Raw genomic sequence first — 11,329 nt, forward strand, 5'->3', positions numbered from 1 at the left:
TTCTATTCTATTTTATTATCTATTCTATTCTGTTCTGTTCTTTTCTATTCTATTCTTTTCAATTGACATCCCGCTAAAGTGAAAAAAGGGGGGGGTGGGGGTGGGTGTTAGGAGATGGAGACAATCGTTTACAAACTTAAATCCGATCCTTGGCACAGAGAGGATCATCAGCATAGACTTCACACAGTTATATATATTACGGGACCTGTACTTCGAGCTTATGACAATAACATAAGCAATCAGATAACTTTAATTTCGTAAATAATTCTCGCCTGATAACCCTCTTATCTGCTTTTCTTGTAAATCATATCATATCTCCAATAAATCTAAATTGCTCAGTCTCTGAAGGTTTCATTTTTCTTCTTCTTCTTCTTCTTCTTCTTCTTCTTTTTTTTCCAAGCACCAACAAGTATTCAATGCATATCATTAACACGAATGTTAGACAAAGGACCCCTATGAGCTATGTTACATGAAGCAATATTCGAAGGTAACAATTTTGTGATATCATCTTTCTTCCGGACACTTCAGTTTTAAATTGTACATGAGTAACACATGAGACGGGTGCAGGTGTAAGTGGGCGGTGCAGGGGTAAGGGGTGGGTAAAGGTGGGCCTGGCATCAGCGGTACATTACAACATATTAAAAAAAAGGGGGTAATAGTCTTGCTTTGAAAACTAATTCAATTGGCTTTAACCGGGTCGTTTCTCTGTGATTTTAAACATTTTTTTTAACTAGAGTATAACCACAGCGGCTCAATAGATAGTTGTAATGATAGCATACTTGATTTTAGCTTTGAAGGTTAGAGATCACATCAATTTGTCCTTACAAGTTTTGTTTCTAGGGATCCCATCAACTTGTACAAGGTTTGTTTTTATGTGATGGCATAAGTGAAATAATGTTAATTCCAATATTTGTTTGTTTGCGTTTTTTCATTTTTTTTTTCTATATCGCCATTCCATCTTTATATACCAACAATCTCGAAGCACTTCTAAGAAGACTAAAAAATAATAAGAAAAAAGTGACAAGAAAATATTAGGAAACACTTACAAATATAAGAATTTGTTAAAGGTGTTAAAAAAATAAAGAATGAAGTAGATTAAATAACTAGTTTTCAACAGAGTAAAGCCCTCAGGTGTAAAATGAGGGCGTAATAAGTTAATTTTCAACAGCGACTTGTGGGTCATAGTGATGGCATACAGTATGTACTTCTATACACTCATCAACTTTGGGTTCTAGACGTTGTGACAATGAAATGGAATAGGTTTAATGTTTCGTAATAGCCTATACTTGTAGTAAGGATTGTCTTACGTATCGCTGTGCCCTCACTGGATCACATTCTCACTAACATTCTTAAAGCCAAGTCTTGGCTTCATTTAGGAGGCGTCTTAAAACAGTGTACTTTACTTTTCATTAATTACAACCTTTGCATGTATGTATGCGTGTGTATGTGTATATGTAAACGTCATGTTAGAGGGTTCGCCGCGTATACGTCATAATGTTGCCCGGTTGGTATGTTCCATATCCAAGAGAGATCACATTACTCCAACACTTGAAGAACTCCACTGGCTGCCAATAAGGGAAAGGATTCAGTTTAAACTCTGTCTTTTTGTCTTTAAATCCATGAACAATACTGCACCTGTTTATTTATCCAATCTACTGTCACCATATACTCCTCAAAGAACTCTCCGCTCTACTCATGACATAACCCGCTTGAATGTTCCTAGAACGAACAAGGTCTTGGGTCAGAAATCGTTCAGTGTAGCCGGTCCACAGTCATGGAACAATCTCCCTCGTACTATCAGAGAAACTGACAATATCTCTCAATTTCGTAGTAATCTTAAGACTCACCTATTTCCATGCTAATTTGTGTCTGTGTCACAAGCGCTATGATCTAGATGGAATAGCGCTATATAAATATTAATTGTTATGTTATGTTATGTTAATAGTGTATGCAAGTGGCCTCTCCAATAAATAAAGCAATTCTTGAATTGAAATCTATATGTCTATTTACACGAATATGTACCTGTATGCATGGCAGTATGGAGAGTGCTGGAAATTTTCTCGTAAATGGCTTCAAAAGACTTCAAATCAGAGGCGCAACCATGCACGTATACTTCTGGGGGTTATACCATAAAAAAAATAAGTGGGCTCAGCTTCAATCCTCCTCCCTCCCCCCCCCCCCCCACCTCCACCTTCTTCCCTGGCAGGAAAGCTAAATAGTCGAAAATTCTTCAATATCGTTTCAAAAATTGCAAACTATAGCAGCAGTTTGCATTAAAGAAACCTCCATTTTCCAGAATTTCTCAAATCGAGGTACCACCTCTCCCCTCAGAGATCTCTCTCCGGTAGACATAACATCCTATTCATACCCCCCCCCCCCCACACACACACACACATGTTTGTATTACATTCAGACCGGGGACCCCATTGTATTTTCCATTGTTCAAATCCACGTACCCTAAACTTAACAATACCCATACAATAGAATTCTTCCGAGGACGTGGTGATTCTTTAAAAATCACAACCGAGGATCTGGAATTTCTTTAGAAAAACAAACGCACACATACACACACACATACTATAGAACATGAGTTTGCGCACCTGCTTCAAATATAAACCTAATAGTAATTATGTGACATTGGTGTTTCAGTATATAGGCCTATATATATGTATCATAGGTTGTATATTAATAACCCATACCGTTATTCCACTGTCTTTGCACCGGATTCAGTCAAATTATGTTAGCGCAATATATTCTTTAGCTACAAATTAAAACGAATCTTCGTTTTTTTTCCTTCACAAAATCTCCATATCATCTATCTGTACAATTCCCTCAAATTCAAATATATCGTGATCATAGAAATTGATTGTCGTGATACAGTTATAAGTGAGGGCGCTGTAGCACTTCTGGCAAACACGCCACACTATAACAATTCACTTGTCTGTTCCTAAAGGTGAGTTAAAAGTTCTATTAAAAGGTACTGTTAGCTGCGTTATTGTCTGTAAACAATACATCAGGTGAAAACGAAAGACGCTTTTGAACGAATATCGACACCATGAAAACTTCAGACGATCTGTTACGATTTTCAAAAATGTTTTGATAGTGTGGTTAGATACCGTAGACAATATTAAGACATTTTCATCTTTGGCATTCTGTATGAGTTATTTTGACAATACAGTTGTTAGTTATAGTGAGGAAATGTTCTCTCCAAACTCCCAAAGATTCAACATACTTATGTGATTTCTTTACCAATGATAAATCAAACTCCATTGAATGAACAGAGAAGGGTGAAAAACCTATATAGTTTCCATCGATGACAAAATGGTTGACAGCACGTTATGGTTTATATATATATATATATATATATATATATATATATATATATATATATATATATATATATATATATGTATATATATATACATATATATACATATATATATATATATATATATATATATTTCTATATTCTATATATGTTTCTGTATATGTTTTCTGTTCCGATCATTCTTCAACTGCGTTGAATAAACAGAAAATTAAAATATTACATTATATACTATATTATATATTTCCACCGAAGAGGATATGTCGTATCCTGGTTTCTATAACATTTTTATTTTCCCTAAAGGTGAATATGCTTCTCTCTTTTTTTTTTCTTTCATATCCAGAATTTCTCAATTCTGCTGTTTAATATACCGTTATAATATATACGTTTAAGTGTATTGGCATGATGTATAACGTAATTTATAAAATACGTACACGGTTGTTATCAGCCCTTATAATCAGTTTTAGTAATGCATATTCATAGTTTTGTCCACAATTGGTGACTTTCATGACGAATATGCAAATGTTTGCACAACTCCAAATTTACTGCATTTATTCAACTTGAAGAGATGACACAACCTAATGCGGTTTCTGATATTATTTTTTAATTAACCGGAAAGCTTGGTATTGTAATTGCGCGCATGAGATATTTTACTTGGCCTAATAAGGAATTCAGGCAGAATACAAATATGTACAATCTAAATCAAACAATGAAATCTATGAAACTATTTATCCCGATTCAAAGTAAATTTCCTTTTGAGCTGGCATACAGTTTTTAATATGTTATGTTCGATTGTATCAGACTAAATATGATTATAAAATATTGATATATTGTTACAAATCATTCAGAAATACGAATATGGTAAAATACAAGTAAGCCACTAATATTTTTTTCTTCCACTGAATTATAATATATATATTTATTGGTCATCAAATAAAGTACTTGACCAAAAAATATGTAAATTTCGGAAAATTAAGTTTACTTCATTTTTTTTTCTCAAAGAGACAACTGGTTTAAAATTTTAATCTTTGGTATACCCTGTTGTAAGAACAAAAGAAGAACTATAACTCGGAAAAGAAATTAGTAACTTCGTGGACTTACAATATTTACAAAGAAATGAGTTATTAATGGAATGACGTCATTAGCAAATTTTAAATAGTTCCAAGAACATAAAATATTTCAAAAGATGAATATCTGGAAACCAACTCCTGCCCGGTCTCTCCAAAAGAGTAATAATTTACTTTTGGATAATGTCCCGGGTGGGAAAGATTGGTTTATAAGAGTGACATTTCACTCTTATTAAGGAATGAGTTCTTGAAGGGGTGGACTTGGTCATAAATTGCTATCGGCTAAGTGAGTCAACCGGCATCTCCGGGGGCCTTGAAATAAGCGGGGGCATTTGTCGAGTCGGACCCAGCTGCGTGCCGAGGCCAAGCCGTTAAACCGATAGGCCAATCCGCACCCCCCCCCCCTCTTTCCCCTTAACTTGATATAAGTTTATAGTGTTTCATCTTTAGCGAATGGTTTAATTTTGTTAGAGCTAAACTTTACAATTATTCATTCCAAATGTATAAATTCTTTAAGTCACTCCTCGTATATTGGAGGACATCGTGGTCATACTCTGAGAGTGAATTTTGTATATATAGGTAATCGTATGCTTCCAACGTGACTAACACTATATATTGGTACAAGCGTAGTTGCTAAGGCGGAACTAGAAGGAAAAAAAAACGATAAACGTACTATAGGAACTGCGCATGCGTTAAGCAATATAAAGTTCTGCCATACGTACGCCTGCACCGTATAGCTTGTTGATTGTGCTGGTAGGCTGCCTATATATGAATACAGTATAATTGGGACAGTTACAGCGGTTGTTAAAAAGCCAATATACTCTCTCAGTATTAATCAACAGTGTTGGAAAATAAATTCATCTTGATATGAGTTTTATATAGTGTGCTGTATTTTACTACAGAATATTCCAGTGGCTGCTGGGTTGATTGCCTTACAAATAACTTTCAGGAATTGTTCTGCTGCTGTAGGTCAAAGCCAGTCCCGCTTTGTATTGGGAAAAGGGCGGGGAGGGGGGGGGGGGTTATGAATATTTCACATGTAGGGATGTTTTATCAATGCATCTGGCAATCAACTTGAAAATGTTATAATATTTAACTCACTTATTCAGAGAAGAAAATAATGTTTCTACCAAAAACATGGCATTTTTAAGAAAATTCTAAACTACAAAAACGTTGGACAGCTTCAACAAGAAGATTGAATTAATGTAAAAGAATAATTCTTGTTAAAAACGTTTACATTGATCACCAAGCAAACTAGTGTGTAATGTATGGTTACCTTTAAATATAATCCGATATCTATATTATATATATATATATATATATATATATATATATATATATATATATATATATAGATATAAATATATATGTATATATATATATTTATATATATATATATATATATACATATATAAATATATATATATATGTATATGTATGTATGTATGTATATATATATATATATATATATATATATATATATATATATATATATATATATATATATATATATATATATATATATATATTTGATTTGATTTGATTTGAGCTGAGGAAAACTAAATAATCATTTCCTCAGAACAATTGGAAACCGAGAAACGTGTTTGTACTTTTCCCTTCAACTCCGTTATACGACTTGGTTTCTTCGCACTCATTTTTGACCGCGCAATGCATCTTACGTCATCAATTAACTTCGAAATTCAAAAGAGGATATTATCATTATTTACCCAATATCAATCTGTTTCTGTTTTCGAAAATCAATCAAAATTCTCTTTAACGGGAAACAAATTTAAAAAGTGAAGTTTACGCACAAAATTAGTTTCATATGTTGAAGACTGAAGAGGACATTTTGACAATGTAGTACACATTTTGTCACGTAAAATGTGTGATTACTATCATCCAAGGATGTTCTGCTGTTAACATGAAGTTAACAGAACGTAATTTGTTATTATTTAAAAAGTGAAGTTTACGCACAAAATTAGTTTCATATGTTGAAGACTGAAGAGGACATTTTGACAATGTAGTACACATTTTGTCACGTAAAATGTGTGATTACTATCATCCAAGGATGTTCTGCTGTTAACATGAAGTTAACAGAACGTAATTTGTTATTAATACGTTATTATAATAAAAACTATTTAATGGATTAACATTAACATTATAATTCCTCCTATACTGAGGAGCCGATGGCATCATAATTTTAGCCTTTAAAGGAGCATTCAGGATATTTAGCATATTTAAATGGTGAATATCTAAAGTTAATCTCACATACGAACACTAAAGTTAGGCTTACGTATGAACACTAAAGTTAGGCTTACGTATGAACACTAAAGTTAGTCTCACATATGAACACTAAAGTTAGGCTTGCGTATGAACACTAAAGTTAGGCTTACGTATATGAACACTAAAGTTAGGCTTACGTATGAACACTAAAGTTAGGCTTACGTATGAACATTAAAGTAAGGCTTACGTATGAACACTAAAGTTAGGCTTACGTATGAACACGCCTAGGCTTACATACGGGCACGAAAGTTAGGCTTACGTATGAACACTAAATTTAGGCTTACGTATGAACACTAAAGTTCGGCTTACGTATGAACACTAAAGTTCGGCTTACGTATGAACAGTAAGGTTTGGCTTACATATGAACACTAAAGTAAGGCTCACATATGAACACTAAGGTTAGGCTTACGTATGAACACTAAAGTTAGGTTAAAAGTTATCCTTCAATGTTCGAGTCCGTTATCAAAAGTCGATTGTGGACGCTTTTCACAAAGCGTTTTATTACGTAACTCGTGAAGTTCGAAATATGCAGGTCGAAACGTGTCTGGTGGAAGATTTTGATACATTGTCCTTGTAGTTATTATTTTTCTTTTTCTAACCATGTAAAAATTGTCCCCATTCGACATTTTCTTCTTGTAGAAATCTGGTTTTCAAATTCACCAGTTTCTCACCAAAAGTACCGTTTGTTCGAACGCTTCAATATGGTGTTTGACGTAGTGCTTGCAGATAGGCAAAACAGGCGACTTGAAGTTAGCACTCCCAATTCCGCAGCAAATTAACTCACGTGTAAGCACATTGAATTGCCTCATATATATAACGTACATACTCGCGAACGTATATACTACGATGCTCAGTTGGTGTACTTGTATAGCGTTACACATAGTACACTCACACTCAAACCACAGTTCATTAACTGTTCTTCGAACTCGCTGAAATAAAATTCACGGATCAAATTAACAGTAAAAGGAAACTTATAAAGTATTCGTTAAACCGAAAGTTGAAACTTGGCGGGATCGATGTCATCGCAGAACTGTCCGATTGTAAACGTTATAGTAGCCTATACACGCGAACATTCTTCGCGCTGGAGCTGGATACCGCGATGTATAAACAACGAAGAGCCTGCTGTTAAAACTTATCTTGTGTTACACAAAGACCACGAAACCACCGATCTACTAAATATATTGCGGCTTAAGGAGTTTTTTAAATTATATCTAATTTATAAGAAATTTCACCGGAAATTATTGAAGAAATTGATCGAATCGTTGTCAGAGGCTCAGAGCAGAATATAGCGCTGAAAAGCTTAGGCTTCGCAGAACTGTCCGATTGTCAACGTTTGAGTACAGCCTACATGCGAACATTTTTCGCGTTGGAGCTGGATAGCGCGATGTATAGCCTGAACAACTCAGAGTCTGCTGTTAAAAATTACCTTGTGTTACACAAAGACCACGGAACCACCGCTCAACTACATGGTGGCTTAAGGAGGTTTTGAAAACATATCTAATTTTTAAGAAATTTCACCGGAAATTAAGGAAGAAATTTATCTGTATACACACGCTGTTTTTGTTGTGATTACCGTATAGGTACTGTGCGGAGGGTGGGTTATGACGCAATCTGCTATGGCAGAGCTGACGTCACGTATTGTACTGTTCAAATCATATTTGAAATGTCTATCCATAACGATTAAAAAATCGTTTCTCTGTCAAACGCAACATTAGCGTTCTCATACTTTGACAACATGTTTGGAAAATTATTTACTATTTTTTAAGGTAACTTCTTTGGGCCACCAGACAATCCTTTTAAGCCATTGTTTTATAACTGCTAATGACTCATCCCAAGCATGGTCTTTTGACTTCACATAAAACAATGAAATCGCAGACTTGGGTGACATTCAACACCACATGTGTTTTCCAATGTAAAGCATGTTATTTGAGGAAATAAAGCGATTGTGACTTCCAGTTGAGTTGTGCGTTGCATCTGGCAGACTGACCTGATGGTCTGTGTGTTAGACTAAGCAGTTCAGCAACTTTGACAATTGATTAGGCTGCGATATTTATAGTGTTATTTCTCAACAACAAGGACAACGAGAAAGTTATATAGAAATACAACCGGCGCTGATAGCAGTGTTCTTAAACGGTGTACAAAATATCAACACCAACTTTGTGGCTAAGGTCATCTTTTAATCAAGGTTCCTTATGGTCATCGGTAATTCCCAAATTGATATCATGCTAAATGTTTGCCAAATTATTTAATAAGTCATTTTGCTGGTAGGTTTCTTTGCATATACCCTACCATATCCCCATTCAAGAAAAGGTTGTTAAATTAGACAAAACCAAGTCTCATCTTTGTGCAGATCTGTTTTCGTTTGAAGATTGAAAATGAACCTGAGTGATCATTATTTCAATATCTAGTGTGTTTTTTTGTTTTTTTGGCCAACTTCTATCAATTTTGAACAAATCTGTGGCAAGTTACTTGTCAAGATCATGTTGAAATTGACCATATTTAAGGAATATTCGAGTTTTTTTTAACTGCATCATGAAAGCTAAAGCAAACGCGAGAGCGGTGTAATTATGACCGATGAATTAAGAAATTTCATTACTCTATATCACACACCCTCGGGCACTCACATATCATTAGTCAATTCTAATGAGCGAATAAAACTAGATCTATATATATATATATATATATATATATATATATATATATATATATATATATATATATATATATATATATATATATATATATAAGCGGGAGGCCCGTGGTTCGAATCCCGATGGAGGCTGAAAGTTTTTTCACTGTTCTTGATTTTCCAACTCATTACGATTTTCATTTATATATATATATATATATATATATATATATATATATATATATATATATATATATATATATATATATATCGGGATGGAATTACAACTATATTCTTAGAAAAAGAATAGTATAATTTAAAAAGTATGCAAAACATCAAATTTATATTAATGTGAATGACGTAACAGGAATTATGAATTATAAAGAAAGACCAGAATTTGGAAGCATTCGGGTCACTTAATTGACTGTTATGCGTATACATGTCCTATAGTGTTTGTAACAAAACGCTGGATTGAAGGAATCTTACAAATTCCCAAAATTTTCCATCTAAAAATGTAGGATTTCTTTCTGACTTGCAGCACAAAGTTATGAAAGAGTTCATCTCCGTGAGATACATTAAATGGCCGCGTAATATCCAAAATTCCAAATTGTAAAGTTTAATTCATTTAACGCTTTTAAGCGCCTCTCATCAATAGATACTAAAAGAATGGAAACGAATAAAGATATATGTTCCTTTTCTTTTTTGATATGATCTGCAGGCTATACTGTTTGAGACGACTGCTTAAATCCCCCCCCCCATTTCCCTACCCTTTCTTTAACGGATAAATATATCAGCTGACTGTTAAAACATAACGAATTTGGCCAGAGAACAAAGAGAATGAAAAGGATTGCCTTTGTCTGAAAGTCCATTGTCTGAAATGGATACGGTCTGAAAATGTTTCATGCATACAGTATAAATAAAGTTACTAATGTATGGGGAAAAAAAAGATGTATAATACAGAATTAAAAACATAAAATCTTCTTAAAATAGGAATTGAAACTAAAAAAAAAAACAGTCTCGCAGATGAGTTTGAGACTTATAAGTCTCTTCAAATTTAGACAACAAAATAAGGATATATGCGGAGAAGATTAATTTCAAATCATTGTCGAACAAGAACAACTTTAATCGTTGCACCGAAAACAAAACTAAAAAAAATATTATTAAGAGCTTTACTTTTTCTCGTAACATATTTTGAATTACAACGTATTCGTGTTGTCAATGATTATTGTCTCGTTGTTAAGTTCAAGTGAATATTAGTTGGTAATGATGATATACCAAAAGTGAAACACAATACAAGCCCTTTATCTTGTTATTCATAACACATTTAATGGTACCATTTTTTTATTCAACATATCAGTCCCTGGGAACTTAAGAAAATGGAAAAGTAAAGGCACCAGGCGAAATATCCTGGGTTTCTGTAGGACATGGTACTTATACTGTAACTACTACCTTAAGTTCAGTATAATGTAGAACAAGCGTCGTCGCACGTTACCATTCTATACCTTCTTATTTCAAACTCGTTAGACGAAAATGGCGGTATCCCGAGTCGTGCTATGTATTACTTAACCACTTCATGAGTTCGCAGTTTACAAACATTAATATGAATTAATAAAAAAACACTATTACTAAACTATGATTAAGAATTCAAGTTTTAAAAATTGTCTTACCAGATATTTTTCTTGTTTTTGCTGTCTTAAAAGAGAAATTTCGTTGTTAAATTCGGCTTGTTTTTTGGTGGGGAACTGATGGAAACGTTCTCTCTCTGCGAGGACTCCAAGAAATTATTATCATTGAGTTGGTTGTACCAGCTAAAATCAAACTGTAAAGATCGACTTACACTCTAGCGGGGGTCACGTGACGGAGAGAATAACTAATGAGTGGGCATCCAGCTACGAGATTCATTTGCATAAATTTATATTTCATACCAGCATATTTTCCTTCCCTTTTTTTCTTTGCAAATACATGGCACTAAGCAATGTCGTATGCTAGTATACTATAGTACGGTATATTGTATAGTGTATACGT

General features: G+C 33.8%; 1 protein-coding gene across 2 annotated transcripts in view; it reads right to left on the reverse strand.

Moving 5' to 3' along the window:
• The window catches only part of LOC139973605 (uncharacterized), a 36,632-nt gene extending 25,504 nt beyond the window's left edge, over positions 1-11,128 (reverse strand). For both annotated transcript variants that reach the window (XM_071980407.1, XM_071980406.1), the window contains exon 1: positions 10,972-11,128. The gene's annotated coding sequence lies outside the window, so the exon portion shown is untranslated. The remainder of the gene's footprint in view (positions 1-10,971) is intronic.
• Between the last annotated feature and the right edge of the window lie 201 nt (positions 11,129-11,329).

Source organism: Apostichopus japonicus, chromosome 9 (genome assembly GCF_037975245.1).
Source record: "Apostichopus japonicus isolate 1M-3 chromosome 9, ASM3797524v1, whole genome shotgun sequence".
In the NCBI taxonomy this organism is placed as follows: Eukaryota; Metazoa; Echinodermata; class Holothuroidea; order Aspidochirotida; family Stichopodidae; genus Apostichopus; species Apostichopus japonicus.